General features: G+C 42.4%; 1 long non-coding RNA gene across 1 annotated transcript in view; it reads right to left on the reverse strand.

Moving 5' to 3' along the window:
- Positions 1 to 5,316: 5,316 nt before the first annotated feature.
- Positions 5,317 to 25,557, reverse strand: part of LOC146180355 (uncharacterized) — a 30,399-nt gene continuing 10,158 nt past the window's right edge. Inside the window, exons 2-3 of the long non-coding RNA XR_014700848.1 lie at positions 18,573 to 19,164; positions 5,317 to 5,456 (exon numbers count right to left, since the gene is read on the reverse strand). This is a non-coding gene — a long non-coding RNA (uncharacterized LOC146180355). The remainder of the gene's footprint in view (positions 5,457 to 18,572; positions 19,165 to 25,557) is intronic.

The raw sequence follows: 25,557 nt of genomic DNA on the forward strand, positions 1-25,557 counted from the left end.
TGCGGTTTTATGCCTAAAATCAGAGGTACAGTCGACATTAGAAATAAATCAGAGATCGGTTGGACGATTAGCACTAGGTGCCCACGGCAAAACTACAAACGAGGCGGTACAGGGAGATATGGGCTGGGCATCTTTCGAAGTACGGGAAGCTCAGAGTAAAATATTATATGAGGAACACCTGAGGAAATTGGACAGTAACAGATGGGCAGCTAAAGTATTTAAATACCTGTACTTAAAACGCGTGGACTCACAATGGAGAAAAAGAACTAGGAAACTAACTAGTAAGTATGCTAGTCACAAGGACGGAGAAATAAAGAGCATTAAGCAACAGGTGACAAACACAGAAGGTGAAAATTGTATAAATTCGATGGAAAAGAAACAGAGTGTGGAATTATACCGTAAGTGGAAAATGCAGATCAGGAAGGAAGATTTCTTTGATAACTCAAGAGGCAGTGCCCTACTCTTTGAATCTAGATCAGGGTGCCTTAGAACACGCAGCTACAAAAAGAAATTTAACAATGGAGATGACGCATGTGCTATATGTGGAAACTCCAGTGAAACAATTGACCATATTATACTCGAATGTAAAGGTATCCGTCCGGAAGTTGATGCAGACGCAATCACTGTTCCTGAAGCTCTGGGGTTTAGAGATACCAGTGGCCGGGTGAATAAACCAGCGGTGGAAACTAGCAAAAAACGACTGGAAGATTGGTGGCTTAAAAGCAGAGAAGTGACATAATGTTAGTAATGTAGGAACAAAAATTTAATAAATAGTTAACCATTCTAAATCAATAATTAAGGTATATGGAGAAAAATGAGCATGATAGCGACTGCTACCACCCCGTTTCAAAGGGGACGCTCCTATATTCCATCCATCCATCCACGTCAAATTGACGGCATCCTCAAAGAGAACGGCCCCCGATCCCTGAACACAATAGGAGGGGAAGTGATCTCGCTGCTTCTAAGTAATCCGGAAGGTTTCAACTAAGGATCCAAGCCCTGCTGTTATGTGAAACTGCTGTCGCTTGCTGGTCCCAAGAAGGCATCGTCGTCTTTTGGGGGAGTAACAGGGGCCTGTAACAAGCAGTCTCCATCGGTGCTAGCGACTAGGCTTGTAGACCACTGGGATGTCGGATTCTGGGAGACATAAGCTGCGGCGATCAAGACGGCTGGAAGGGTCTTTCAAATCAGCGAGCTAGCAGAACGCATGATGATCGCTTACTACCTTGAATGGTTGACCACATATGTACGGATAGAACTTCGTAGTGCCCAGATGACCGCCAGACACTCCTTCTCAGTCATCGAGTAATTGGCTTCAGCTTTTGAAAAGGACTTGGCAGCATGCGTGATAATTCTCCTCTGTTCGGCACTCTTTTCAACGAAAACGGCACCTATGCCCACACTGCTCGTGTCGGTGTGAATTTCAGTCTCGGTGTTCTCCCCAAAGTGGCCTAAGACAGGAGGTGACTGTAATGGCACTTTTGTTCATGGAAGGCTTCTACTTGCAGCGCTTCCATTTAAATGGCACGTCAGTCTTTGTAAGCTGTGTAAAGGGCTCGGCGATGCATGAAACGTCCTCACAAGTCACCGGTAGTATGCGCACAGTTCAAGGAATCGTCACACCGCTTTTTTGTCCCCTGGGCTGTGGAAACTGCCCGATCCCATCTTTTGTTTGGGTCTAAGCAAACGTTGTCCTAGCTTATATAAAGCAAATCAGGAACAACTCATATGGGAGGCACCTCTCTACTTTCGACTTCAGCCTTGACAACTTGATTGTGTCGAGCACTGTATAGAGCTTTCCAAATGGTCTTCAAAATTCGAAGAGAAGATGTCTAAGTATACTAGATATATCTGCTACTTCAAGCTAGCCAGTACTGTATCCATTACTCGCTGGTGCGGAGCAAAGGCCAAATGGCATTACCTTAACTCAAGGAGGCCATCTGGTGTGATGAACATGGTCTTCTCACGGTATCTTCATCAACTGCAATAAGCCAGTGGCCGCTCTTCAAGATTATCGTTGAGAAGTATCTTGCATTGCAGAGCCGGTCCAGTGTCATTTATGCGAGTGGGTAGACATCCTTCTTCGGGACGTTGTTTAAGCGGCTGTAACCGACGCAGAAGCGAAGTGCCCAGTCTTTTTTCTTCAATAAGACAACTATTCCCGCCCAGGGGTTTTTTGATGGTTGGGTCACGTCGTCGTGAAGCATTTCCCCCAGTTAATCGTTGATGGCCAGGCATTCCCGCAGTGATGCATGATAGGGACGTTCATGAAGAGGTTTGGTGCGTTTGTCCGTAATAAACTGGTGCTTTATCAATGGTGTTTGTCGCACCTTGACGCTGACGAAAAGCACTTGGTGTACCTTTCAAGAAGAGTGTGAATCTAGTCTTGTCTCACCCCGGGTAATGCTAGGTTGATGTACATAAGCTTATCTCCATGGGTGCATGAATCGTGAGGGTTGGCCAGGGAGGGCGAAGGCTTCTCAGGTGTCTGATAGCGCGTCAAGGAAAACTATCGTCATGCTGTTGATATGTCGGTATTCTTGAGTGAAGTTAGCGCGTAAAAATATTGATTTAAAAATAGCATGTAAAATTAAATGAAAACAAAAAAAAAGCTAGTCACCAGCACCTGGGCTTGTCTTCGGATATGGCTGATGCACACAGACCGCAATTGAAGAGAAGTAGCGAGAAAGACATCTGATACGAGGTAATCAGCAATGGCAATAAGTACACCGCCTCTATATTTAGCAGCCCGGTCTTTGCGGTAGAAGCATTTTTTCATAGTCAATTCTCTACTATTATCAACCTAATGGTGTCTTCGGCTGATGGCACTCGTGGAGCACTGTTGTAGTGCCTGACAAAGCAACACTGCCACAATCGCAACATTTCACAGCATGTGCCAGCGTCTCTAGTTAGCACTAGCTCTACACGTCAGTTGTAGGAACACAGGATAGCCTCCAAGACATATAAGAGTCTCGGAGGCCATGCAGGAGTGCACAGAAAACTCTACGAGTGCCGTCAGCCGGAGACACCATAACTTATACAAAAACAACTGATGCATTTATAACGGCTTGAAGCATTTGTGGCAATCTGGGATCATGAACCCAGTAGCACTGGTTTCCTTCGGTGCTCTAACTTGTGGCTGGAATGACTAACACGTTCATAATAAGAAAAAGAAGTTTTCAGTAAGCAGATTTTTTCTTTTTCCAAAAGTGCATTAGCTCTAAATCGAAACAAGGGCTTGATTCTGTGGCCGTGTACTCAGCAAGCTCATCTGTACCACCGTTTGCCTTTCACGAGTGCTTTTCACAGTGCCGGCAATGTGTACCACGGGGTTGCCTGTGCGACAAAATAAGAGGAAACTCAAACAATTTGTATGCTTTGAGCTATGTCCCGCTTCAACCGAGGCCATGTCGAGGAGGGAAAAAGCCACATGACCTACGATAAGTGACAGCGTGGCATCAATCTCGAAACATATCTAAAAATCTCTGGTGGAGTTACCAAAACTGCTAATAAAGGTTCATTCATGGCGAGAAGGCATGGGGGAAAGGTGGGCCGGCGCAAAGAAAACTCGAAGGCTCTCGCGTGGAGGACGTGGGAAAAAGCTGTGTATTCTAGACGCCTGTAGAAACTAGGACAGAATGAATTAACAAGAGTTTACCCTATTTAGCAGGAAGATGACAGCTCCACTTCTTTCATGTAGATGATTCCTATGCAAAAACAACAGGCAAGCAGAATTCTGTAAAAATGTATACTAGTGTTTTCGTAGTGCATTCACTTCTGTGCATTTCTACTGTAATTTTATTTGCAAACACCACATGCTTTCTGATATGAACAAGACAAAAAATGTTAGCTATTTTTTTACTGATCAGATATTCAATATGATACTGAACGACATTTTTAGTACATTTGCATTCAATTCCTAAGCAATAACTTCCCACACCCATAGTTATAAGCAATTAAGACTTCTTGTGTTACTGTCTTCTTCCTTTGCCACTGTCAGCATGATGGATGCCTTCTTTAATGAATTAAGACTTACCTAACCTGTGATGTCAGCAGAATAAAGGACTTGTCAAAGCTATGAACTTTAATTTTCAGATAATTTATTTCAGTGTGCCTCATCAGACAAGTGGCCTAAACGAGCACACACTAGGTGAGATACATCATAAAGACAAATTTAGAAACATCTAAAATGAGGCATGAAAAATAAATTATGCAAATATACCCTTGTCAATAATTCTGCGTTATACCAAATTTGTTAACGAGTGATCGGATGGCATGCAAATCAGGGTAAACGGTGTCAAACATTTTGAGGCCTTTGCATGCAGCCTTTTGTTTTTGAAAAGGCAGTTGCATAGTTCACAAAATTAATGTATGCAATCACATGCACTAAGTTCATATCCTTCAAATACTTTATTGATATTTTCAATACCGTAGCAGTCTGGGCGTGTTGGTTATTCACGATAGAAGTGTACAGCGCAAAGAAGGACCATGACAAACTCGTGAGATTATAGAAAGTGAGATGATCGGTTGGGTGGGTCCTGCGTGGCCAAGCCTTCTATCGCTCTTACTCGTAAGGAGCTGGTATACATACATCAAGATAGGAATGGTTCACCTACTGCGCATGTGTGATGTTGGCTTCTTTTTTTTAACTATATATACGGCTCCGAGGCATGAAATAAACTGTTGCAAGTCAGCGCTCATGTGTCCAACGAGTCCTCATTTTGTCCTGGTCTTTCTTTGCGCTGTACATTTCCATCAACATTTTCACATCAATCGTCAGATAGACAGCAGTTAGAATTAAGTGATTATATAATGTTAGCTTAAGTGCACAAAACATGAACAAGGTTTTCAAGAAATCTGGTAGATTACATACATGCAGGTGTCACATAGCTCCACAACTGTCCCTTAAACCGCCCATTTACCTGAACGCTTAATAACATGCAGCAACTCCATGGAACAGTTTGTGACTTTAGGTCAGCTTTGTTCATGGCACCTCAGGCAATGTGTAAATGTCATCTTTCCTTCTTATGGCTTCGTAGATAATGATTTAAGCTTGTCCTCTTTGTACTTATGGCTTCGCAGATGACGATTTAAGCCTGTCCCCTCTGTAAAGGCCATGGGACAGAGGTTGCATCTATAGGGCCTCTCGCCAGTGTGTACGCGAAGGTGCACTGTTAAGCGACTTTGTGAAGTAAAACACTTGCTGCAATTTACGCACTTGTATGGTCTTTCACCTGTGTGAGTGCGAAGGTGATTCACCAGATGGCTCTTCTGTGCAAAGGTCCAGCCACATACACTACACTGAAAGGGGCGCTTTCCAGGATGTGTTTTCTGGTGGTTCTTGAAAAAGCCTAATTTATCGGTGGCATACCCACACTCGGAACATGTGAACCGCCCTTTTCGTTCCAATTTCTCTTGGTGAAGTGAGTTGCTGCAGCTTTCATTTGCAGGTGAGCCTGCACAATAGAAAAAAGCATGAGTTAAATGCATGATATAATTAGAGCTGTCTACCCCACAGGAAGGATTCATGAATAGTAAGGATACTCTCAGCGCCAGTCTCTTAGGTTACCAACATATGTAGTGCGAAATTCGAAAAATAGAAATTCGAGATTTCAGCCTTCAAATAACAGATTATCATATTTGAAGCAAACTAGCATATCTCAAAATAAACACCAGATAAAAAAAATACTGCATTTGACAGAGTGACACAGTAAACCCCTAAACGTTCAGAAGCACTTCATAACCTCACTGAAGTTAAAAAAATTGCAAAAACAAAGTACATGCTGTATTTAGCACTGTCACCTCATAAATATAAAAGCCATGAAGCACATCTCAGTGAACACTACTTTCATAGTAAAAAGAACCCACGGCAGTAGCAATCAATCTGCATTCACCAAATACAAGTGATTGATAGGTACAGAATAGAAGGGGGAATATGTAAATATAGTTCCACTCTATTAGCAACGGCTGCACACTACTACAAGCAAAGCAACATCACTCCCAACAATGTGCCAACTAAATTCACACTGTTTTTGCATTGCAACCAGGGTAAGCCTGTTCTAAAAGGACAGCATAGAAAATCAAACTGCAGAGATACATGCAGAAGCAAGGTAATAAGAAAGAACTCCACTTCTCAAAGCTAAAGATGCCATTAAAAATGGACGTATATCCCACGTTTAATCAACCTTGCATGTGGCTCCTTAATTTTGCATGTATGCAATTGTAAAACTCATTAAGCGTGAGCAGACATGGAGAACTAGTCAGTATAATGAAAAGGTGACACAGCTTTCAAAACAAGTTTAAAGAAACTATGCTATAGCAAGATATGTGACAGCAGCATAAAATTACAATAACAATTGATATCATTATAAATTTTACAAACACTAATTACAAGCTAGTTTGATTCTATTAGCACTGCTTTTCAAGTGCAGCATATGCTGCAGACCTTTAGCTTTACTCAAGATGTGAGTGAAAAACTGCACTTGACAGCTTAACAATCAACCTTAAATGCAGTACAGAAGTCACTAAGAAAAACTATACAATGTATAAATGATAGCCGCAAGAACTGTGACCAGCTAAATTAATTGCAGGCACATGGGGGACAGAACTGCAACACCAAACAACAAAGCATCCAGCAGCTGCAAAAAAACGTTTTTGGATGTAGATAACATGCATTTGGCTTTTTCATGAAAACCCTTATGTTAGTGTTCGAATACCAAATTTGCCATGATGCCCCTATGAACAGCAGCACTTTCCCAAAAATGTGACCCAATCATTGCCATGAACTCAATGACTTTCCAACACCACAGATATTTGTTGGAAGCCTGGCCTGTATGGCTAGATGAAATAGACACTGAAAGCACAGCCATATTACTGAAAAAAAGGGCAACCAGATTATCTATAAAAGTTTGGCTGGATGTTGTGCATTCAAGAATACATAGCGGCCTAACATGTCACTTGAATTAACAGGCCATTTTGCAGCCTTTTACCTAATAGCACATTCAACCCCATTTTGTGGGAATGTAGTGAGCTACAACCAGAAAAATTTGAGGTAAAATATCCTGAAGAATAAAATGGCTGGACAGTATTTACAGTTGGAAGGGTAGCAGGAGACGCACAATATAAATGTGTGTGTATATATATATATATACTGATACACTGCACTAAGAAGAAGTGGGATGAAGATGAAGAAGTTGAAGAGCGGAGGAACGCTGGCTGAGTAACTGATTGTTCGCTGACCGTTCTGTGATGTACCCCTACTCTGTAAATTAGTTTCTCCCATTGCTACTTTGTAACATTTGGTGGTAGGTGCTGTGCATCTATCCTGGACCCATCAGCATCCGAAAGAGCCGACGCCTGGCCGGACTGCTACCACCGTTGCCCACTATGAACACCTCGGGAGGGAACAACCAGCCTGCGGACACATCTGGGACAAGTCACCAACGGCCTCAGGTCTGTCCTGAACAGAAAAGGTACTGTCCACATCAACGTGCACATTTTCTGGAACGTCAGATGATGCTGAAGAGTGGCTCACGCATTACCTGCCGAGACACAACCATGCAGCTGGCGAATGTAGTATTCTTTCTTGCGGGCACTGCACTCTTGTGGTTTGAGAGCCACAAAGATTCTCTTACCACTTGGGAAAGTTTCATGGAGGAACTGAGAAAGTGCTTTGGGGACTCCTCGTCGCGCAAGAAAAAGGCCGAACAAACCCAACGAGCCCAGCAACTAGGTGAGACGTGCACCATGTACATAGAAGTGCTTAAGCTTTGCAGCACTATTAACCGTGCCATGACAAAGAATAAAGTTGGCCACCTTCTGAAAAGAATTGCTGAGGATGTTTACAATTTCCTTATTACGAAAAAAAAAACCTCGCCACTTCACGTGACATCATCCATCATTGCCAGACATTTGAATCGTTAAAGACTCGGCGTATCGCCCCCAACTTTGGTTGTCTTTATGACGTCCCAACCATTGCCAGTGTCGAGAGTTACAACTGTGATGACACGGCGCCTTTCATCTAGCGAATTGTCCAAGAACTGGTCAAGAAATTCCAACATTCTGCAGCCCACACCGTCCATTATGAATGTGTGCTCCAGCCACTGCGTTTTGAATCACCGCCCTCCTGGTCCGGACCGAGCTACAACCACCCGCGGCGTAGTACCGGCAGCGATCCCGCCACTGACCTCCTCCAGGACCCGTTTTCAAGCCGCTCTGTGGAAGATCAGGTAGCAGGGCCGTGATGCTATTACCACCCTTCAAACGACTTCGCCGTTCCTGCGTCTCGCCACTACTGCCATCCCAAAGCTAACTTTTCCGGGCCAACAGCTCACTGTGAGGCTCCACTGTGTTACTGTTGTGGTTGTCGTGGGCAAATATCCCGGTACTGCCAGCGTTGGGAGCAACATGACCAACATCCGCGCTTGTACGCAACTCTTGGTCACCCTTCAATGACATTCCACGACTACCAGCCCTGGAACCCACCTCGTTCCCGGTCGCTGCGATAAGGACCACTCCGAAATGACTAACCAGCTTCCGATTGCAGTTCCACACCGCCTACTCAGTGACACCGTTTACTGTCGCCACGCCGCCGCTCTGTATTGCCACTTCCGGAAAACTGATACACACACATATATACATATATACAGTCGCTGACCATTTTTTAAGGCTTGTAGAACCTGGGAAATGGTCTGAATAATCGAGCAGTATGAAAAATGAGTAAACTTGAAAAGTCAGCTTTACAAATCACTAATTTCACTGCTCTCCATGTTTCGTTTATATGTCGATAATAGGGAGTTATAGCATCACATGATCTAATACTATGATCAGTTTCCACACGCTACCCATACGCACATGCTAGCATGATTTGATGTGGTGGGCACGACCACCAGCGTGCACGTGCCGACTAGTGCCAACACAGCTGGTGTACACGCCGCCAGGAAACATGCAACTTGCTCAAGCAGTCGCCGCATGTGTATTGGTGCCCCGTAGAAGTGGATCGTGCTATGCTGTAGCCACAAAATATCTCAGCCAGTCATGCTTTCGTCATGTTTGCCACTACACGACGTGCAGTGATGCACCTGTGCGAGCAAATACATGAGCTGCGTGAAGCAGTAACACTCAGTTTTCATGGCGAATGACGATAGCGAAAACCACGAGATGGAACTCACGGGAAGAAAGCAAGCGGAACGAGAGCCTAAGTGAATGCACCGACCCCCCCCCCCCGAGTGGTGGACGGAGCTCACATCCCATTTTCAGCCTGACTGCACTCTTTTCATAGGCTACCACGATGACAAGGTTAAGCGCTCTCTTATTCCATTGTATCAAACGGCAACAATGAACAGAGCCAAGCTAGTCTGCCTGAATGAGTGCTTTGCCTACTTTCACAGCCGCGCAAAACTGGCTGTTTGCAACAACAATGCCCACTTGCCTCTATGACATGCCTAGAAACAACGATCTCCAACTTATTGCTGGCGCCAAACTTGGTCCGAAAAATGAACTTTTGGACATAATAGGATTGTGAAAAGCTACACGTTCTTAAGGGACACAACGGCTCCTGAATGACATTCAAAATACTGCACAAATCCGAATGATTGGAGTCCGAACATCGGTTCGCTACTGTATACATTATGTAAAAGCCTGGTAGACATACTGTAAAATCGAGAGCAATACAAGCCTAGCAATTGTTACAAGGGTGTGTGAAAGTTGCAATGCATATAACAAATGATGCTGAGAAATTCTTCAATTAGCCGTACAGCAGTACTGAGGGAAGGCGAGGAGCAATGGCTGGCCAAGTAGAAAACCACAGATGGTAAAAAGTTTGGTTTGGCTAAGAGAGTTTACTATCCCAAATACTTGGGCTATCAGGGATGCTGTAGTGGTGGGCTCAGGACATCTCGACTGTTGTGGGCTCTTTAACATGCATTGACATCACACTGTACACAGCCACCTTGCTTTTCATCTCAATTAAAAAGCTGCCACTGTAGCCAGGGCCGAACTTGCATCCTTGGGTAGAGCAGCCTAGTGGTGTGATCACTGAACTGCCGTTGCAGGGCAGAAGGTGAAAAGTGGGAGCTTAAATGTTTTAAGAAGCAAAATGTGAGAAGGTAGTGCCGAACCTGCAAAATAATGAAAAAGAAAAGTTATCACTAGTCAGAATGATTTTTTCAATATTGCTAATGCACTTTTTACTACAGACATTCCTGCTCACACAAAAGAATAAGACATGACAAAAAAGGGGGCTTCTGGATGCCACTGCAGAGTGAAAAAGCAAAATATAAGGGGTAACTCGAATGCTTGTTCCAGAGTTTTACACTGGGCATGAACTTTGACATAAGCATGTGGATTATTCCTATGACTACAGAAGCATACACAGATACTTGTAATTGCTAGAAAGCAGCCTTATCTGCATTGTATATTTTTCTTTGGGACGATATGCAAAATGCATACAACAGACTGCAAGCTTGACTGTTCTGACATCAATTGGCATGCATAGCTAAAAAGAAAAAAAGGTCATCAAGCATTTTCTACAATACCCAAAAGCAGAACAAGTACTGCAAGCAAGACAGGCTTTCTTTAAAATAACTTGCGCTTGTCACTGAGGAGAAGTGTTTTGGCCATTGAGCAGAGAAAACACAAGCACCACACCAGGCGACAACAAACGCATTCAAGAACAAAAACAAGGAAATCAGAATAGCCTAGCACTGAGAGATATACTCAGCATAGAAAGTTAGGTGGCTCCAAAGGTACACAGTTCATAATAAATGTCGATATCTATGCCGAGGCACAAATGTCAATTTTGCATGTAAGGTACAAAGCAAGCCTCTAGTGCTTCTTACATTATTCACACATCTAGACATCCACATATTGATTTAATCAAAGCCCAGGGCTCAAATATAATGAGTGAAAAAAGTTACATATATGCCAGTGCATTTCGAACTGAAATGAACTGATACTTATGAAGACTTGAATTTTGAGGCACACAGGCAGTGTAATCAAGCCTAGTTTTGACCACTATGACAAGATGAAAGAATTTAAGCCATTCGCAGTGGAAGAAAAAAGCCTGCACCCACTGCATATGCTGTACTGGAAAATATTACTCAAAACCCTTTGCAGTTACGGGGTAGAATAATCACAAGCAACCAGCTAGGCATGCTTCTTGTGAAAATGGCAACAAAACAAAACGGTAGGATTCGATGATACGGGGGAAAATTCTGATCCGAACCATCAGCAGCATGCGTTTTGCCGTGATACTGTCTCATGCAAATGTTCGCCGCTAAACTCGCACCCCCATTTCTACAGTTGGCCTTCTTCAACTGCAGCTTTGATGAAACGTTATATGTCTCAACGGATGGCACCGAATCGTGTGATAATACCATTTGGCATGAAAAGGCTTCCTCCGTTGCTGGGCAGTCTGACCATGTTGTGCAATAACGTTTAACAGTCAAGCGAAACCGTGTCTAACCTTGTAAACTGAGCTATCGCTCAACACACTCGATTCGGCCGAGCTGAACCCCTGCATTTTATTCTTCTACTTTCTAATCGATCATCTCCCCAATTATGTTATTTCACACTTATATACCTGCCAACTTAGCGATATCAAAATTAAGATTTTTCATTTGCATAAAGAGGGGGTGGGGGGAAGGAGGGGAGAAGGGCTGACCACACTTTCCGACAGTGACGATCAAGTCCTTTTTCACAGACGTTGAGGTAGCAGACTTTGCTAGCTACAAATATTTGTCGAAAGTGATTTTGTTCAAAGCTGGTCGAGACTACTGGGCTTTCACCAGGTCGTGTTGTACAGTGATGAGTGGAATTCAGTTCTACTTTCAGTTTCAAGTCACCTTTGCCGCGGTGACACACTCACATTTCATCGACACATTTGCAAAGTGTATGGCTTCTTTTTTTGTCTCAAAGCATGGATTTTCAAATGTATAAGATTGCAAACATTTCTGCAGATACATCTTTGGCTCCGATAGCACCATGCCTTTAAGCACATGAGAATTCTAACTTTACCCCGCACACTACACACAGGCAGCCTATTACACCATAAATGTATACAAAAGCAGCTGCAACTGCAAACACGTAATGCAAACAGTTCCAGTTACTTCAGCTTCGGCTCGATTTCACTATGATCGGCTGTACAACCAATGATGCCAATGGTGTGGCTATACAGAGTGGCTGTTAATTGTAATGCTGACGAATAGAATGCAGCTACAGGCTCAGCTGTAGCGATTTGCAAAAACTCCTTCTTGTGCAGGCGGAGACAACTTTAGAACTGCAGATTGGGCTAGTTGGTGTTGCTTCATAATGGTGGTTTAACAACGCAAAACAGACACAGACAAGAAAGACACAAGATATACGAACCAGCGCTGGCTCGTGTGTCTCGTTTCTTTCTTGGTCTATGTCTGTTTTGCACTTTTAAGCCATCATTAGGAGGCAACTTATTGCGAGATACAGGTCAGCAGTTGTACAATCGGAAAGTTCAGTGTGAAATCGGGAGGATTGGATAGTATTCATTCATCAGCAAAAATAGAAAAAAAAATCGATGCTTTCCTTGGAATCAGTGGCTGTTAAGTTCCTCTGTTGGTATCTCATAATGAGCCCCTCGTTTCCTTTATATTTGTACATCATGCAAGGTACAGATCTCTACAAAAGAGTCTAGGAATGATGGATCACCCAATTCAAAGCTTACATCCATCTCTCTTCAGTGTGACAATTGACGCTGAGCTTCCATAACAAGAAACAAAATCCACTGACAGTGTAGCTCAGTGAAAGCTTAGATATTCTGAAGCTTATAGAAGAAATTAGCGCTAATACTTGGACGGGGACAGAAGAAAACACACTTGACGAATTGACAAGTGCTACTACCAACTGTTTATTGGAGTCTGAGCACAAGGAATACACTTGAAAAATTCTGCCCTCATAGAATGCAGGATAGCCTCAACAATCGGGTTTCCCATCTCTTGGTGGTAGACTTCCCTGGACCGGTTATAACAGCAGTCGCGGAAACCCTCCTGAAGAGACAAAAAAGCGCCCTAAAAAAGAGGACCTGATCTCGTGTCTTCAAAGCCGGTGGTGGTCCCATATGTGTACCAGGTGTTGCACAATCTCGAGAAAGTGGCCAGTAGGCACCATGTACCGTTGGTGTTTTCAGACCTCAATAAACTGTCAAAGCTTTGCGGTTGCATTTATGGCGCTTGCGAAGGGGGCTGTAAAATGAGGTATGGCAACTCCCATGTCAATTGCGCCACAGGAGTGGTATATAGCATACCCCTTTTATGTGGGTTCTCATATGTAGGCCAAACTGGCCGCTGTATTAATGACCGGCTACAGAAGCATGCTAAAAATATTGAGAATAATGACAGAAATTCCAACCTTGAGCGTCATGTTTCTTCCTGTGTCAGCTTGTGTACGACACGATTTGAGAATACAAAGATTCTAGATAGGAGCGCCAATGTAAAAGCTCGGCTTGGGCTAGAGGTGTTCCATGTTAAAAAATTGTCTGATCGCTGTGCGAGTGACGAGTCTTTGCAAATTTATGATGCTGAATGTGCTTTTTTTAATTCTTTTCTGCCATAATTGGTTGCAGTTGCGTGACGTGTGTGCCTGTACTCTCTGCGCATGCTCATATTTTCCTTTATATTCCTTGTGTTCACACTCCAATAAGCAGTTGGTAGCAGCACTTGTCAATTCGCCGTGTGTGTTTTCTTCTGTCCCCGTCCAAGTATTAGAGCTAATTTCTTCTTAAATATGCAGAACCAACTAGTCCGACAACACGCACTACTTAACTGTATATTTCGAAGCACTGTGTCCTTTCCAATCCACCACATTCACAAAAATAAAGTGCATTAACAACTCATAAAAGTGAAAATCGTAAGGATATCCGACAGAAACACTTTTCAGGTGAAAGGCCCATAATTAGAGCCCTGTTCTCTAAAGCCATCCATTTGACAAGTGCAATACTGACAGATATGTAAACACAACTGCACCCAAGAAACAGCAACAGCAACTGAATGTTTTAAAACAGCCTACACACCTCGCAGCCAACAATGCCTTGATGCAAAATCTTTTTCTTTCTTCAAGTTTCGAACCAGGGCACAGAAATATGATTGCTACTTTGTGCAGAATGCAGTCTGGTAAAGACTCACAAGTAACAATATGAGCCAGTTGGTAACACAAGAGAAATTTAATGTAAACAAGCTCTAAACAAGCCCCTCCCTTCCTCTACATTTGTTAGACATCCTATGTGGCATGGAATATAAACAGATTGTGGAAAAACAGTCTACGAAATAAAGGATCACCTAATTCAAAGCTGACATCTGTTTATCAGCATGAAATTGAGAAGGTGTGTATATATATAAAAGCAGCTGACAATGTAGCTCAGTAAACAATATCAAAATGTGTGGCAATGTGTGCCTTCCAATCCACCAAATTCGCAAAAATAAAGCACATCTATTAGAATCTCACAAAGGTTTCAAGATCATGAATATATCCGACAGAATCACTAAAAAATTGTAGCCAAGAAAATGAAATTCACCAGCAAAAATACAAGCCAGTTAGCAAGAGAAGCTGCACTCAGTGTAAGTGGACTGTGAGGACAAATTGATAAGGGCTTTTGTCTTGAAAAGACCAACCATCCTGATGTTATCTTGGGTGCACACAAATACCGGTCTTGGTTTTGCAAGCCACCAGTAATTTCGCTCAGTTTCAAAGTACACCCTGAAGCCCCCTCTAAGAAGGAGCACCGCTTTGAAGGTGTTTAGAACCAATTGTTGCATTGAGTCACAAGTGTTGCCAACAGCACAGATACTGCTTGAAGCCTGCCCACAGAAAAATAAAGTCACCAGAACATTTCTGAATAAAATTCAGTGAAATGTGCGTTCCACAAAATAGTGCCCACAGAAAATTTGCCACTTTTCTCAAATGGAAATGAACAGCCATTTCTGTTTTAGCATATGCAGCTGTGGCAAACTAGGTGCCAGCAGGCCATAAAAACCAGTTGAAATATCTCGAAGAGAGTAAAAGAATGAAAGGAAAGGACAGAACTTGCAAAGGAAAGGGTAACATAATAATACACAAGATAAATGAGCATCATAACAAAGGTCGGTAACAAACACCTTGTCCAAAAGAAGAAAGCTCATTTCTTAATCTGAGAGGAACACTTTTCTGTGCAAGAACTGCTGGCTTATCCACTAAAAAAGAGACAGTATATATACTGAGGATGCATTCACTCAGGGTTTATAATGAGCTGCTCCGTAGCAATGTAAAAAACACTCTGTAAAATCCCCTGTTGAGGTTGACAGTATGCTAAAATAAATAAATAAGTAAAACCTCATTACAAGAGACACTCAAGAGACTCGAAAAAGTTGTCTCTTGTAACCAAAAATTCTTACCAACTCGTATGTGTGACAGTTTAGGTTTCGTTATCCAAATTCTGCTCCATTTCACTGTCCTGTTTTGTTGCAATATGTCAGGAACCAAGGAGTGCCTCTTCTTGACTGGGAAGTCAAAATGTCCCCATTGTTTCAGCCACTGCCATCACATTCCTGCGTGACTGAAACAACAGGGACATTTTGACTTCCCAGTCAAGAGGAGACACACCTTCTTGATTCCTGACGTAATGCAACAAACAAAGGACACTGATATAGAACAGAATTTAGATAAGGAAATCTAAACTGCCACACATACGAGTTCATATGAGTCAGCTGCGTTGCATGAGCATACCTGAGTTAATTGTGTCTCTTCTAGATAGTGAAGAAGTTACTTTAGGGACCTGCAAAAGTTGCCTTCAGTAACAGAGTGTCTCTTGTAACCATGTCTCTTGTATGCAATGTTGTTAACATGGCAAACATAAGGAAACCAACCAAACCATTTTCAAGTGTTCCTTATAACCGAGTGTCTCTTGTAACCATGTCTCTTGTAACAAGATTGTTCTGTATTGCACGCATTTTTACTGACTGCTGGGCTCAAAGCCACCCAAGCTTCGGAAGAAACAAAAAAAAAAAAAATGTTGGGAAAGCGGGATTACCTGTCAAGATAAAAAGCAGCAAAGAGATCACAATAAGAAAGGCACAGTTGGAGTTGCAACTGACAGAAAACCTAGAGACATTTGAAAGCACTGTTTGAGTTCCCATCACATTTGTTCCTGAAAGAAAGTATGAACAACAGCACATCAAGCAGTGTCTCACACCTTCATCTTTCCACTAGACTCCCTTCATAGAAAAGTGAGAGCAGCATAAAGCACATCTGAGAGAGATAATGTCACACAAACTGGCTGTGAGGAGGATCATTAAAACCTACCAATCAAAGAAAAAGTACCATGAAGGAGAGTTAAATCTAGCCGGAAATGACGTTAACAAGAAGTGTAAAATTATTAAAGCCTTCCTAAACAGAACCACCTCAGAAGTTCCCATAAATACAATTACTTCAGGCGAGAAAACATATAGCAACCCGGTAAACATTGCTGAAGCATTTAGTGATTCTTTTGATTTACCTTCAGGTAATTCAAACATTGCTACAAGTCAATCATTACAACGATCTTCCCATAGCATTTTCCTTTTTCCTGTGTCACCTGACGAGATCTGCAAAATAATACGCAATCTAAATAACACCAGTCCAGGTCTGGATAATATACATTTTTCTCATATAAAGATGATTGCTCATCTCATTTGCGCTGTCCTCGCTCACATTATTAACCTCGTGTTCAAATCCGGAATTTTTCCTACTGTGTTGAAAAAGGCTAAGCTTATTCCCATCTTCAAAAAGGGAAATAAGCATAACATTTCCAATTACTGCCCAATCGCTATTTTGTCATTTTTTAGTAAAATCATCAAAAAAGCCATTGTTGTCCGACTAAACAGCTATTTGTCAAAATTTGACATTCTCTCGCCTAACCAACTTGGTTTTAGAATGGGATTCTCTACTGAATTAGCTGTGATCGCTCTCACGGATCAAATTAAATCCTTCATTGATGCGGGTAACATCGCTGGTGCATTATTCATCGACCTCTCCAAAGCATTTGATTCCCTTAACCATACTATTCTATTCAATGAGCTTGATGCTATCGGAATAACTGGGCCTTCCCTTACTCTAATCAAAAGCTATTTATTCGAAAGAAAACAAGCGGTATTCCTATCAGAGACATATTCAAAATACAAGACTACTAACATTGGAGTTCCACAAGGTTCCCTTCTTGGTCCTCTCTTATTTTTATTATACATAAGTGATCTCCCTATGTGCCTTAATATTTCTAACTGTTTTCTTTATGCAGATGACACGACCATCTTAACCTCGGGTTCACACATAAACAAGGTGGTAGAAAAACTGAATGCTGATGCAGACATTGTATTCAGCTGGAGCCGGCGTAATATGCTGTCCATTAATGCATCGAAATCTATTTTAATAGTTTTCAGCTCACCTCATAAAATTATCTGCGAAACCCCGTCTGTTAACATCGGCTCAAACTCTATCATTGCTTCTGATCATGTGTCATTTTTAGGTGTGGAACTTGATAAACATCTAAAATTTTAGACTCACATCACATCTATTTCTAGCAAAATGGCTTATCGCATTAGAGTACTAATTAAAGTTTGCCGGTATTTTGATATTCCCACGCTCATTTCTCTATATTACTTGTTCATCCACACTCACATTCAGTACTGCATTTCATCTTGGGGAAACACGTACCCTTCGCATTTATCTTCCCTGCAAATTATCCAAAATCAAGCTATACGCATTATTACTTGCAGTCACCGCTCAGAAAATGCCCTTTGTTTGCTCCAATCACACAGTATTCTTTCTGTGAACAAAATAATCAACTACAGTTTATGTATCTTAATGTATAAATCTGTTAGAGAGCTACTTCCATTTTCTCTAACCACCAATGATCAAATATCGCGTCGTACAGACACATGTTTCACCAACAACAATAACTTCTTGCTGCCTAAACCAAGCACTAATTATGGGAAACAAACAGTCCGATTCTCTGGTACCACTCTTTGGAATTCTTTACCAGTATCTATCAAACAATCATCAACTATTTATGCCTTTAAATCCATTCTTCGTCAGTTTTTGTTATTACAGTAATCATATTTTTCAAGGTAAACTGTTCCATTGTTATTCTTTATATTTTTTTATGAATTGTTTCTTATGTTTTCATTATGTGGTTAGGTGTGTAACCGTTTTCATTACAACAATAGTGCCTGTAATAAATTCCCGTTTCGTTCACCCCATCCCACTGATGTGAAATATTGTATAAATTTTCAACTGGTCAATATATATTTCTTTACAATATTCATTATAGGAGGTCCCGTCCACAGTCCTTGACTTTGGGACCTCCTTCTGTATACGTGTTTTTGTTAACCTTTTACGTACAATAGACAAAACTTCAAACTGGCTGTGAGGAGGCTCATTAAAACCTACCAATCAAAGGGCTGATTTAGTGGGATCAAACAAACACACGACCAGACTGGTCAAACTAGGAACATATCTTTTTATACAAACCTATTAGACTAGAAAAAAACAAAAAAAAGCAAGAAATAACGAGCTTAACAGACAAAACGAAGACGAACACAAACTAGTAGCAGTCACCAGACGCTAGAAGAATGCAATCCATGCAGATGCTCCCAGTCGTGTGGGCTTGGAGTGCAAGGAACACCTGCTGCCCACAGGCGCTTGAATCAGGCCAGCAGGTGGCTTGGCGGTGGGAGGTGCTCGGCAGAGGTGAGAGGCCTCACGTTGCCGTCACAAGGCAGAGACGCCCTATTTCCAGGTGCGTCTGTCCACCACACCCAGCATGATACCAAACGTGCGTGCTGGCTACGTGCTGCAGGAGCACAACAGGGGTCGGCCACTCCCAGGTCTGGTCACCTGGGTCACAGGACAGGTGGGATGCGATCAGCAGGAGCTCTGTGGCCAGTCCCCGGTTTGGTATCCCGGGTCGTAAGCCAGGCAGGATGCAATCAGCCGCCACTCTTTGACCACTCCAGCAACGCTGCTCTGCCGATCTCTCTCTTACGTGTTCCACAGTGTTCTCCCCCGCACGCCCACATACTTGCGTCGTCTTCCTCGGTTCTCCCTCGTGCCGAGAGTTGCAGACATCGTGTGGCGTTAGCTCCTTACACTGGTCACTGGAACTCGGCAGTCGAGGCAATCATGAGGAAACTGCATGGCAGTGAGAACAGGATGCAAGTGAGAAGGAATTCACAATGCGTAATCTATGCTAAGGTGCAGACAAGACTTTAGTTTCATCAAGAAGCCTGCAAACAAATGTAAATAGCATATTTAGTCGAAATTTCCCTTCTTGAGCAATTCTTTTTCACAGCATTCAACACAAATTTTGAGAAAACTGTAGGAATGCACCTTAAGATTTTCAGTAATGTTTGAGTAGAAAAACCCACACTTTGCCTTTAAGAGTTTTTTTAAGAGAGTGAAATTTTTTTTTTTGAAATGACCTTTGCAGCATTCACTAGTTGGCATGAAAAAAGCATGCTTTTTCAAAAGTGAAGGATGCTGAATCTGCCCGAAACAACTAAATCACTGCTAGCTAGTGCCCACACATTTCGAGAAGCAGATGCTATGTGGCAGTGTATGGAATTTTGTACAAAACAACAATGGGTTAATAGCTCTCTACATTCCACACACACGTCCTAGATTGTTTCAACTCCTTTGGAGGGCACATTAACAAGGAAGATTGCTTTCGCAGCTGAATTCTTTATTGTGAGCACTGCACCCTTGAGAGAAGCCTTGTTTTTTGAGAACGTTTCTGTAAAAAGCCAATGCTAAAGTTCGTAACACCACATTGTCTGCGATAACAACTGGATCATACTTATGATAAGCAGTATCCTTTCCATTGCTTTGCTTGAGTCATCGAGGCACCCTGAATAGTTTCCCATGTGGTGCCAGTACAACCACGTTTTTTACATTAGCAAGCGGCGTTAAAAAGTGGATCAATCATGGCGCATGAATGCAACAAATGTAAACCTCAACTGTCAGCACCCGCAGTATGAACAGAAAAACAAAGAATGCTCAACTATTTCCTTGCACTTAGCCATGGCAAATGATATGCGGAAGAAACAGTGGAGTTTCTTCTTGGTATAGCACCAATACTATCGCAACTCCTCAAAATATATTGCTGACATTTGTCTAAGCGAGCATGTATTTGTGTAAGCGAGCGAGCATGTAAAGCTCAAGTAACTTGCATTTTGAGATCCTTCAGAAGAAAAGTTAACAATAGCAAAAAATAAACCTTAAAAGCAAAATTAGTCGGCATACTACATCAAAAAGGCATCTTTTACTCCGGAGGAAGAAGGGGGAACATGGGAACATCAGCGTTGGTCGCCCAACGGAACGCGTAAAGCGTGCGGCGGAAGTATTGCCGAGCTGGTTCCGAAAGTTGAAGTCGATCCCAGCGCCAAAATTTTCACGGTTGCCAAATAGGCAGGAGTGCGGCCCTCTGCAACTTGCTTTCGCACTATTTTAACGCTGCAGACATTTTTCAATAAACGCACTTCAATAATTTGCACAAAAAAACAATGATGCCCAGTGTCCTCTGCCGATATTGCTAAAACGGACAAAAACAGCCAAAAGAATCCAGCATCCTCTGGAAATGACCACATAAACGACTACAACTTCCGGCGAGATTGAAGTTCGGTCAGAGCATCGAGATAGAGCATCCCGCATTGCTCCAAACGACTAGCGGAATATGCGTAACCTATCTTGGTCAACCAGTAGAATTCGAAAACGCCATCCTAGAGCAAGAAAACGTGCTCGGGAGCGACCAGTGGAAATCGCCACAAGATAACGCCCACTGCTCTCTCTGCAGCTCAGCATAAAGTCTTGCCTGAGCTGTCTAACAAGTGGCACATTCACAGAATTCCAAAAGCAGATTGGAGCTAATGTCCCTGCCAAAGGGATAATGGCATTTTAGCCACATACACAGCATGATGCTCAAAACCAGGCAACCTATTTTACAGATTAACTCCCAAGTCAACTGATGGGAGGGACTGTGGTGGAAGGGCTTTTTATGCTAGTCAGTATAGATTCATTGTTACGGAGCAGCGCGCCGACGACGAACAAGAAAAGCACAGGAAACAAGGTGTGAGCCCCTTGTTGTCTGTCTGTGTCCTTTGCTCATCTGTTAGGTGTTAACTGGAGAGTGTTAGCACACCCATCCCATAAAAAAAAATAATCGACCCTGGGCCCTGGTGTGAGCCATTTGAAGCCTCACAGCCTTTAAAAATCAAATGTGTACCTCTGGTAGGCTTTCAATGGGAGAATGCTAACCCCACTTCTAGCCGGCATCGTATCATCATCAGCAGCAGCAGCCAGACTACACTCACTGCAGGGCAAAGGCCTCTCCCATAATCTTCTAACCCCGGTCCTGTGCTAGCTGCATCCACATGACCCCTGCGAATTTCTCAACCTCATCTGTCCCCCTGACTTTCTGCCACCCACTGCTACGTTCTCCTTCCCTTGATATCTCATTTGTTACCCTTTTCAACTTTTGGTTAACTTCTCTTCATACTACATGCCCAAGCCCATTTCTTCTTCTTGATTTCCACTAGAATGTCATTAACTCGAGTTATTTCTTTGATCCACTCCACATGATTCTGCCTGTTAATGTTACATCTACCATTTTCCGTTCCACAGCTCTCTGTGTTGTCCGCAACTGAAGTAGAACCCTTTTCATTAGACTCCGTGTTTCAACCCTATAGGTGAGTACAGGTAAAATGCAGCTGTTGTAAAGTTTCCTCTTGAGTGATACCGGTAAGCTGATAGTCATGACCTACTGCAATGTGCTGTTCCTTTCCAAGGTTGTTAGACATTAGCTTATATCGCTGTCATACGGGCATTTCAAAGGCCCTCGAACTGATTGACTATCAATTCGAAGGCTTTCGAATGCTGCCACACGGGCGTTTTCAAATGCCATTGAGTTGGTAGTCTATCAAGTCAATGGAACAGCTCTTAACTCTATCGAGATCGTGAAGGCCTTTGAACATCGCACAAGGTTGCTAGCGTTGACCCGAGGAGCATCACCACGCGCACTCTCGTGCACAGGGCATTTACTATACAAAAACATGAACAACAATATGTTCATGAAAACATGAACATATTTCCGATATTTAATTTATAAAGTAAAATATTAGTGTGCGCAATAATTTAAATACAGCACCGCTCTTTTTCAAGACGCATTATTTTTGTACTTTACCTGTGCTATGGCGGCCACTGTAACTGTGCCCTCTGAGAAAAGCAAACGCAATGGAAAAACACAGCCACATGAGCCTGTGAACGTCAATGCTATATATATATATATATATATATATATATATATATATATATATATATATATTGTAGGGGTGTGTTTATTCGGTGAACCCAGATGATTCCAGCCGCTCAGGGGAGACTCGCAGCGAAGCGTCAGGCGTGGCGAAAGAGCAAGGCAGCGAACAACTTCTTCGTCCTTGAGAGCGGCAGCACGCGACGCATGTCAGTGGTTATATCGATGAAGATTACCACACTACAGTTTCCCCTCGGGCAGAGAAGGAGCCATCCTGGCGACTCATGGTGCCGAAAGGACAGACGGATCGTAGTAGGGCTTGATTCGGTCCACATGAACTATATATATATATATATATATATATATATATATATATATATATATATATATATATAAAAAATTAGTTTTGGTACCCAGAAATGTGGTGCAACGAACACAATCACGTGAATACAAAACAACACAGGCGCACACTAACAACTGTAAGACTATGTAACTGAACACACATTTCCTATCCGCATTCAGCTACAACATCTTCTTCTACACCGAAGTACATCTTCTTCACACACCTGTTCTTTGCCAAGCAGATAGGAGAACAATCATCCCAGTACAACACTAACATCTTCACACACCTATTCTTTGCCAAGCAGTTAGTAGCACAATCATTCCAGTACAGCACTAACATCGTCTAATCATGACAGTCACAAATTCCACCACAAAGGTACAACCTAGAAAAAACCCCGACACATATGTGGCTACCACATATAATATTCACGTTCACTTCTAGCACGAATCCAGTCTTTAAAGATGCGAACTTGCCTCCATAACTCTCATTTGAAAATTTGGCAAACCCTCATAACATGGCCTTGATGACACCAAAACCACTCACTTCTGCAGGAACCAGTCCCCATGTAAACAGAAAGAAATGCATCATGTCCGGCATGTCTAAGAAGCGATGCGAGCAATAAGCACACATACTTGAGCGTAGGTAGGATCAAAACACAAAACCGGGCCCACAGTACAAGAAAGGCATCTCAGAGTAATAAATTCAAATCTTTCCATCAACTCCGTAGGATTCCTCCATAAAATAAAATTCTTAAGACAGCGTTAAGACAGTGAGGCTTCACTAACGCATATGCCATCTTTCTTCTGAATCCAAGGGCAATCTTGTCCCGACTACTCCCTAAAATCGTAAGCCTACTAAACAACGGTTCACACTTGCACTTCTCACAATGCAGGGGTAAATTTTTCCCTTTCCCATTCTCTATGGACTTCTCATGTTCCCTTGCTCTATCATTATTACATCTTCCAGTCTGGCCTATATATATATTTTTCCGCACAGCAGTGGGATCTCGTAAACCACACCCACCACATAGCCTATAAAACTCTTTACATGCTTCTTATCACATTGTGCTTTCTTTCTCCTCCCTATTCTCGAACACAAACCGCCCAGTTTTTTTGTCGCAGAAAACAGAACCGGCACCTCATACCTGCCTGCAACCTTCTTCAGGCAGTGCGCCACTCTATGAATATAAGGAATTACGTGTGAACGTTTATTTCCCAACTTATCTGCAACCCTTCTTTTGCCTTTCATTTTCTGAAGCAGAGTCTCTGCCATATGAAGACTTTGTATTTGGTTATTAAAGCTATCCTCAATCATATGTTCACATGACTTTAACAGGGCTGACTCCAAAGAGAAGCAATAGCTCTTTTAACAGCTTATGAATGGGCTGACCCATATAAATGTAGCGCTTTTTAGCCCGCGGAAATACTTAATATTTAGATCTAGGAACTGCAGCTTGTTATCCACAGGTAGCTCATGCACAAAAGCAAGTCCTTTCCCTTGTAGCCTAAAAATTGAAAGGACACTTTCCACACTTTGCATCAATGCAGAGCACTTATCCAAAATCATCAAGAAATCATCAACATACCCAAAAATTTTAACACCTGGACCATTAAGGGATGCACAAATTGCTGTCAACTGAAGATAAAAAGATGTTGCATAGGGCTGGAGCATCGCATGACCCAATACCTCTTGCCTCCTCTCTGCACATACATATCTGTACCAAATGACACAGCAGTGGACTTAAGGTAAAACTCAAGTAGGAAAAGAAAATTGCCAACATTAACACCAGCAGAGTTCTGAAAAGCTACAGTGCTATTACATTCAATACAGCCCCGCACCGATTCAAACATTTCTAATTGTGGCACCGAATAGAAAAAAAAGTGTCCTTTCAATTTTTAGGCTACAAGGGAAAGGAATTGCTTTTACCTATGAGTTCCTAGATCTAAACATAAAAATTTGTGATGGGGAGGCGTGTTGGAAGTGTTTTCTCTGGGCTAAGAAAGAGCTACTTCCATATGGGTCAGCCCATTCAAAAACTGCTGAAAGAGCGATTGCTTCTCTTTGGTTGGAGTCAACCCTGCTAGTCATGTGAACATATGGTTGAGGATAGCTTCAATAACCAAATACAAAGGCTTCAGGTGGCAGAGACTCTGCTTCAGGAAATGAAAGGTAAAAGAAGGGTTGTAGTTAAGTTGGGAAATAAACGCCTACAAGTAATTACTTATATTCAGAGTGGCGCATTGCCTGAAGAAGGTGGCAGGCAGGTATGAGGTGCCAGTTGTGTTTTTTGCGCCAAAAAAACTGGGCGGTTTGTGTGCGAGAATAGGGAGGAGAAAGAAGGCACAATGTGATAAGAAGCATGTAACGAGTTTTATAGGCGGTGTGGTGGGTGTGGTTTATGAGATTCCATTGACGTGCGGAAAAGTATATATATAGGCCAGACTGGAAGATGTATTAATCATAGAGTAAGGAAACATTAGAGGTTCACAGAGATGGAGAAGAGTCAAATTTAGCCCTGCATTGTCAGAAGTGCAAGTATGAGCAGTTGTTTAGTAGGCTTAAGATTTTAGGGAGTAGTTGAGACAAGATTGCCCGCGAAATCTTAGAAGCGTTTTGGATTCAGAAGAAAGATGGCATATGCGTTAGTGAAGCTTCGCTGTCTTAATGCAGGAAAGAATTTTCTTTTATTGAGGAATCTGACTGAGTTGATGGAAAGATTTGAGTTTAAGCCCCTAAAGCTGTTATTCTGAAATGCCTTTCTTGTACTGTGGGCCCGGTTTTGTGTTTTGATCCTACCTACGCTCAAGTATGTGTGCTCATTGCTCATACCGCTTCTTCCACATGCCGGGCATGATGCATTTCTTTCTGTTTACGTAGCGACTGGTTCCTGCAGAAGTGAGTGTTTTTTTGTTTTTTTTTGCTGTCATCAAGGCGC

Source organism: Amblyomma maculatum, chromosome 9 (genome assembly GCF_055883805.1).
Source record: "Amblyomma maculatum isolate TAMU_Amacu chromosome 9, ASM5588380v1, whole genome shotgun sequence".
Taxonomy (NCBI): domain Eukaryota; kingdom Metazoa; phylum Arthropoda; class Arachnida; order Ixodida; family Ixodidae; genus Amblyomma; species Amblyomma maculatum.